The sequence below is a fragment of the Lontra canadensis genome, unplaced genomic scaffold (genome assembly GCF_010015895.1).
Source record: "Lontra canadensis isolate GAN:19392208 unplaced genomic scaffold, GSC_riverotter_1.0 scaffold194, whole genome shotgun sequence".
Taxonomy (NCBI): Eukaryota; Metazoa; Chordata; class Mammalia; order Carnivora; family Mustelidae; genus Lontra; species Lontra canadensis.
Genome location: NW_022631188.1, coordinates 554,749 through 561,111, shown reverse-complemented (window position 1 = coordinate 561,111; position 6,363 = coordinate 554,749). Strand labels below are relative to the sequence as shown.

General features: G+C 46.0%; 1 non-coding gene across 1 annotated transcript; it reads left to right on the top strand.

The window, feature by feature from the left end:
- Positions 1-4,819: 4,819 nt before the first annotated feature.
- On the top strand, positions 4,820-4,893 carry TRNAT-CGU. The gene has a single exon. It is a non-coding gene; the product is annotated as a tRNA-Thr (tRNA).
- Positions 4,894-6,363: the final 1,470 nt, after the last annotated feature.

Here is a 6,363-nt window from a genome sequence, read left to right as displayed (position 1 = left end):
ATTCATGATGAGATATTTAAAGTATAAATACAGAGAATACAACAGACCTCATAAACCCATTATCCAAATCTTTCTAAGAAAATAATTTACCCCTCAGTTTTCATTTCTCTTCCTCTCTCCATGCGTACCTTTCTAGTGTGCATTTTAATCTTTTACCACATGTGTGTATATCTATAAAAATTTGCACTATTTCTCTGTCCCACTGCCCGTATTTATTACGTTCTTTTTGTTCACTGTTTTCTACTTCACACAAATTCCCTGTGACAGAAGGAGACACAGCGCATTAAACTTTAATTGTTGTGTAGGTAATCTGTTGAAGAACATATATGTCTAATATTTGCTTCCCCAGCGGTGCCACAAAGGACATCACTGTATGTGGCTACTTGGAGAGTTTGTGAGGAGTTGCTAAACCCTTTATCTGGAAGCAGGATTGCTGAATCTTAAAGGGAGGCTATCTCTGGCTTTTTTAGATATTGCCAAAATGGTCTCCGTACCGCTGGTGCAAAATTTGTATTCCTAGAAACCAGTGATAGTGTCTGCCGCCCTCAACCAATCCTTGGCACTGTTGAACTTAAAATGTTTTGCCAGTAGATGAAGGTAAAAGTATTCTTCAAATCTGCATTTGTCAGGTTACCAGTGAGGTTCAGCGTACTTCACATATTTGTTGGCCTTTTATGTTTCTTCATCTGGGAGCCGAGTCTTTATATCCTTTGTCCAAGTTTCTACTGATTGTCACCTTCTGTATTTACACTGTGGCTTATTAGTTTGCTAAGTGATGAATGCCTCTTAGTCTTAAATTGCGCGCTGCTCTACCACCTGAAGGTACCTATAGACACAGAGTGCCCCCTCGGTTTGTCCTCAGCCTGGTGAGTGTTGGTGTCTCCCCGGGGCTCACTCACAAGAGATACATCATACACTTCTCTTCTTGAGCCATGCAAGGACTTGAAAATCTTCTAGCTATGAATATTGCCCTACCAATTTCCCCGACATTGTTGCTAACAGTTTGGTTCTACCTTGTTCTTTTTTGTTTTGCTTTAATCTTAACACACCACAAATTTATTATCTTATAGTTTTGTAGGTCAGAGTGCAACCCAGCTCTCACCTAAAGCCATCCAAATGTTACTTAGTATTATAATGTAAATAAATGCTTCTTTTTAAGTACTGGGCAGCTGGGTGACTCCTCTGCCTTCCACTCGGGTCATGATCCCAGGGTCCTGGGATCCAGCACCACACAGGGCTCCCAGCTCAGTGGGAGTCAGCTTCTCCCTCTCCCTCTCCCCCTGCTTGTGTTCCCTCTCCCACTGTCTCTCTCTCTCTGTCAAATAAATAAAATCTTTTAAAAAGTCTAGCTACAAACTTCCTCTTTATTTAGCTCACCACTGCTTTTCACATCTCACTACTTCCTGCTCAATTCCTTTTTCCTTCGAATTAATTACTTTACATTGATCTCAACTAAGATCTTAGTTAATAACACATTTTAAAGGTCTCTATTTAATCCTTATTCTTGAATAATTTACCTAAAGAATTTTAATCTCAGAGTTATCTTCCCTCAGCTCCGCAATCGTGTTATTCCATCATTTGTCTGTTGTTGCTCTCTTTTAGTTTCTAGTGGTACTGATGGGAAACGCACTCTAAGCGTAAGGATGATTTCTTTTTTCATAAAGTCACTCATCTTAAATCCAGAAAAAATAAGGTCAGAATTATAAGATTCTCCCATAAAGTAGGACCAAAGTTTATAAGAGGCTAGCATTTGTCAGTAAATAGAATGGGGGGGAGGGGAAGAAATATATCACGGCTTTCCTCTACTAGAAGTCTGTTTTTACTGACCCAGTAACCGAGCCCACACAGTCTCTGAGGCCACCGGCGGCACCTGCCCGGGCTGCATCCCTCTGCAGCGTGCCCCCCCCCCCCCCCCGGGCAGCCCCCAGTGCTGAAGTAATTGCCGCCTCAGTCTCCGTCTCACTCTCCTGCTCGCCCCATTCTCTTGCCTCCCCCTTTTCAGCCGCCCTGAGGCTCTGGCCGCTGTGTGCTCCTAGCTCAGTCTTTGCTTTAACTCCCCCTGTAATGGCCCCTTACCCCGTTCTTCCTGTTTTATCCTCCTACCTTCGGGCTTCCATGCTACCCCGTTCTTAATTTTTCCTTCCCAGGCTGTAGCCGTCTTCCTCCCATATGTGCGTCCGTATTTCAGTTCTGCGTGGCCCTTATTTACTTCCATGCTCTCCCCGCCTCTGGTAGTTTCCAGGAACTTTAGACCTGGATGGCTGATGAGACATGCACATGTGCTTTCCTCCCTCCCTCCCTCTCTCCCTCCCTCCCTTCTTCCTTCACTTTTTTACTTTCCTATTCTTTTCATCTTTGAACTTTAGTTTTTGCTCAGCTTTTTACCTAGGGTATAGAAACCTTTCACACGTTCCTCCCATCACCCTCTGTTCACTAGTTCCCTTTTAAAATAAATTCATTTCGGTTAAGTTTGGGGCAAAACGTAGGGAAAAAAACTTACTTCTTCAGAGGCTGACGCCTAGGATGGTCATAACCAGATAAGGCAAACTGCAAGGCTTCAGGAATGGGAGTGTGTCATCTCGCAGTTCTGGAGACTACAGACCCAAGGTCAGGGGCTAGGCAGGATGTTTCTTCTGCTCCAGGCACCCCCTACTCCAGGATGACTCAATCTTAACTACTTATCCTAGGAGTCAGGCCATCAACATCCAAATGTTTAGGGGGACAAAATTCAACTGATAACACCTGTTAGCTCTAGTATGTTGACTCACCTTATTCTCAACAAAGGAAGCGTTCACGGAAGGTCATGAGAAATCACTACAATTGCGAAAAATCGCGTTCCGTATCCACACTCAGGCCCCTCATTTCGCTATTTTGGTCTCATGTTAATCAAGCAGTTTTACATCAGATTCCATCCCCCCAACACCCCCCCCACCCCACCCCCACCCCCGTTATTCGCTGTTTCAGCTCCTCACACAATCCTTTCCTGCAAGTCTGTTTCTGGGAGGTCCTCACTGGAATGGGTTCCACTGGCTCTGCCTCTTTTTAGAGTGCCTTCCACACCTTCCTACTCTTGGGCCGTGGTCAGATTCTTGGGCCATGGTCAGATTTATTTCATTACAGCTTGGCACAGATTCCTGTTTTGGTTAAATACCTGGAACTAACTTGAAAGTATTAAAGATGTTTTCAAGTGCTACTTGTATAATTTATGTGTTATATATGACATTTTGCTAGAAAAACTCTAATAAAGGGAAATGCCCCCAAAAATGTACTGAGCCTTGGACACAGTACAGAGTACTGGCTCTATTACCAGCCCATGTTAAGTGCTCATCCATTGTCTTGTATTTCTTTTATTGTAACACTTACAAACTGTATTTTTTTTTTTTAGATTTTATTTATTTGACAGAGAGCGGGCACGCAAGTAGGCAGAGCAGCAGGCAGAGGGAGAGGGAAAAGCAGGTTCTCTGCTGAGCAGGGAACCCAATGGGGGCTTGATCTGTATGAACATTTGTTTCTGTCATCTGTGGCCATCTTGTACCTAGTTGTATGCCTCGAACTGTTAGCTCTGACACACACTAGTCTCTCCAGACTGCGGCTCATGTTGGGCAGCGGTTCACTGCACATGTTGGCTCCTCAGCTGCACTTTTGTGTCGGAAACTTACTCAGTCCTTACCTTAAACGGTGTGGCCAGTTAGAATTCAGAAACGCCATGATCCCTGGTTCACTATGGTTTGGGCGTGCTGTTTTCACACTCGGTAAATACACAGTAAATGGAGTAGTAATGTTATCCTAGTCCCTAGTCACAGAAGTTTGCTAACATAAATTAAATTTTTAAAAGTGGCCATCCTGGTTTGCAAGAAACTAAGTTTCTCCTCACTGCAAGGCATTCTGGGTGGACGGAAAACAGCAGCGCCCGAACCCTTGGCTCAAGGAAGGAGTTAAAAAAGACTGCGATTCCAAGGCCTCGGCATCCCAGAGCTCCTTCTGGCTTTGCTAGGGTCAACACCAAATTTCTCCCGTCAGCGGGCGCCGGGTAGACGGTGAGGCCCTTGTTCTAATCAAAGGCAGAAAACCAGGCTGCGATCACTGAAGAATGAATGCTTCGTGTAGGGACTGGATAGTCAGGTGACTATTTAGCTCTCCAAGTTGAGGCTCCCCGGGGGGAAAATGCAGGAGAGCAGCCTGTGCAAACAGCAACACGAAGTGGAAAGCGAGGCATTGCTCGGCCGCCGCCGCGAGCCGTGCGTCCACCTGTGCATCGTGGTCCTGGTCCCAGGGGGTGACCGGGACCCGCGGGCCGAAGCACCGAGCGGGTCATTGACCCCGGAGCGAGTCGCCTTCTGCGGCTTCCGCCGCTGCGTCCTCAGGCCAAGCCTTCTGGAAAGCGCTAGGAGTCTGGGGCGCTGGGGTTGGCTTTGGATTTCAGGGCACAGGTGCGCGCTCCTGCAGCAGCCCGAAGCGCCATCCTGGGGGAAAGCTGGAAGGACAGCCTTCGCTAGAGCGGCGGGTCGCCGCCGCCAGCGCGCGCGTCCCAGAGCTGTGCAGTCTCCCCGGCAAAAGCCCGGGCCTGCGCACAACGCCGGGCGCAGCTCTTCCCTTTCCCGTTCCGCCGGGGGCGCAGGCCGTTCCCGGGGTGGAGAGCGAGCGCATGCGTGCTGCCGTGCACGCCGACCTCGGGCTCCCGCGCCCCCTCCGCGCGCCTCCGGCTCCGGCCGGGCTGCCCACGCCTAAGGGCTCGCGCGGACGCGCACGAGGGCGGCGCGGCCGTGCGCCTAATCGAGCACATGGTGATCGGAAAAGCACCTGCGCAGCCAGCGTGGCTGGCTCCGTGGCTTAGTTGGCTAAAGCGCCTGTCTCGTAAACAGGAGATCCTGGGTTCGACTCCCAGCGGGGCCTCTCCAGGCCGTTTTGTTGTTCTGGCAGTTCGCATTTTTTAGTCCGAAACCAGCTTCCGTCTCAGTGTCGAATCTCCTGCTTGGGAGCTCTGATCCCTGCAGCCTCTCCAAACACCTGCATTCTCCACGACTCTGCCTCTCCACGTGACTTGTATGTTTCTGCTGTGGATTTAACTACTTGGGTGCTCAAGATCCGTCGTAGACAGAATTTCTAAAATAAAACGGAAAATTTTAATTCAAGCCATTTAAAAATATATTCTGCTGGTTATCCAAATCCAAGTCGTCTTACTTATTACCTCCTGCACGGTTACAATTTATTGAACACTGTGCTTCACTTTGTGTATTTTCTCACATACCTTTAAAATCTCTAAGAAATACCCATAAAAGTAAGCATTATTCACGTTTTATGAATGACAAAAGAGAATCATAGAGAAGCGAAGTAACTTGCCCAAATCACAGCTAGTAAACAAATAATCAAGCTAGGGTCTTAACCTAATATTTCTCAGTTCAAAGTCATGATCTTGCATTTCAAATAATTTTATTTATAAAATCAAACAGTATCCATATGGTTTAGAATAATGGTTCCTAAAATTGTATGGCACATGAACTCATTAGATTATCTGATGAAAATTTGGTTATAACCACCACCAAAAGCAAAAAGCCAATAGACATACAGATAAATTTTGCATATTCTTTAAAGATGTTCACTGACCTGGGAATGCAAACGGGTGCAGCCACTCTGGAAAACAGCATGGAGGTTCCTGAAAAAGTTGAAAATAGAGCTACCCTATAACCCAGCAATTGCTTTACTGGGTATTTACCCTAAAGATACAAATGTAGGGATCCGAAGGGACACCTGCACCCCCAATGTTCATAGCAGCAATGTCCACAATAGCCAAAGTATGGAAAGAGCCCAGATGTCCATTGACAGATGAGTGGACGAAGAAGATGTGGTATATACATAAGATGGAATATTACTCAGCCATAAAAAATGAAATCTTGCCATTTGCAACAATGTGAATGGAACTAGAGGGTATAATGCTACGTGAAATAAGTTAAACGGAGAAAGAATTATCATAGGATCTCACTGGTAATGTAGAATTTAAGAAACAAAACAGAAGATCATGGGGAAGAGAGGAAAAAAATAAAACAAGACGAACCCAGAGAGGGAGACAAACCATAAGAGACTTAACTGTAGGAAACAAACAGGTTTGCTGGAGGGGAGAGGGGTGGAGGGATGGGGTCACGGGGTGATGGCCATGGGGAGGGTATGTGTTGTAATGAGCACTGGGTATTGTATAAGACTGATGAGTCACAGACCTGTACCCCGGAAACAAATAATACATTGTATGTTAACTAATTGAATTGAAATTTAAAAAATATGTTCACGGATCTCCTACATTCTTGGGTGCTCATGAACCACTGAATTAAATCTAAATTAAATCTTCTATCTCTTAAGAGGTAAGAGCTC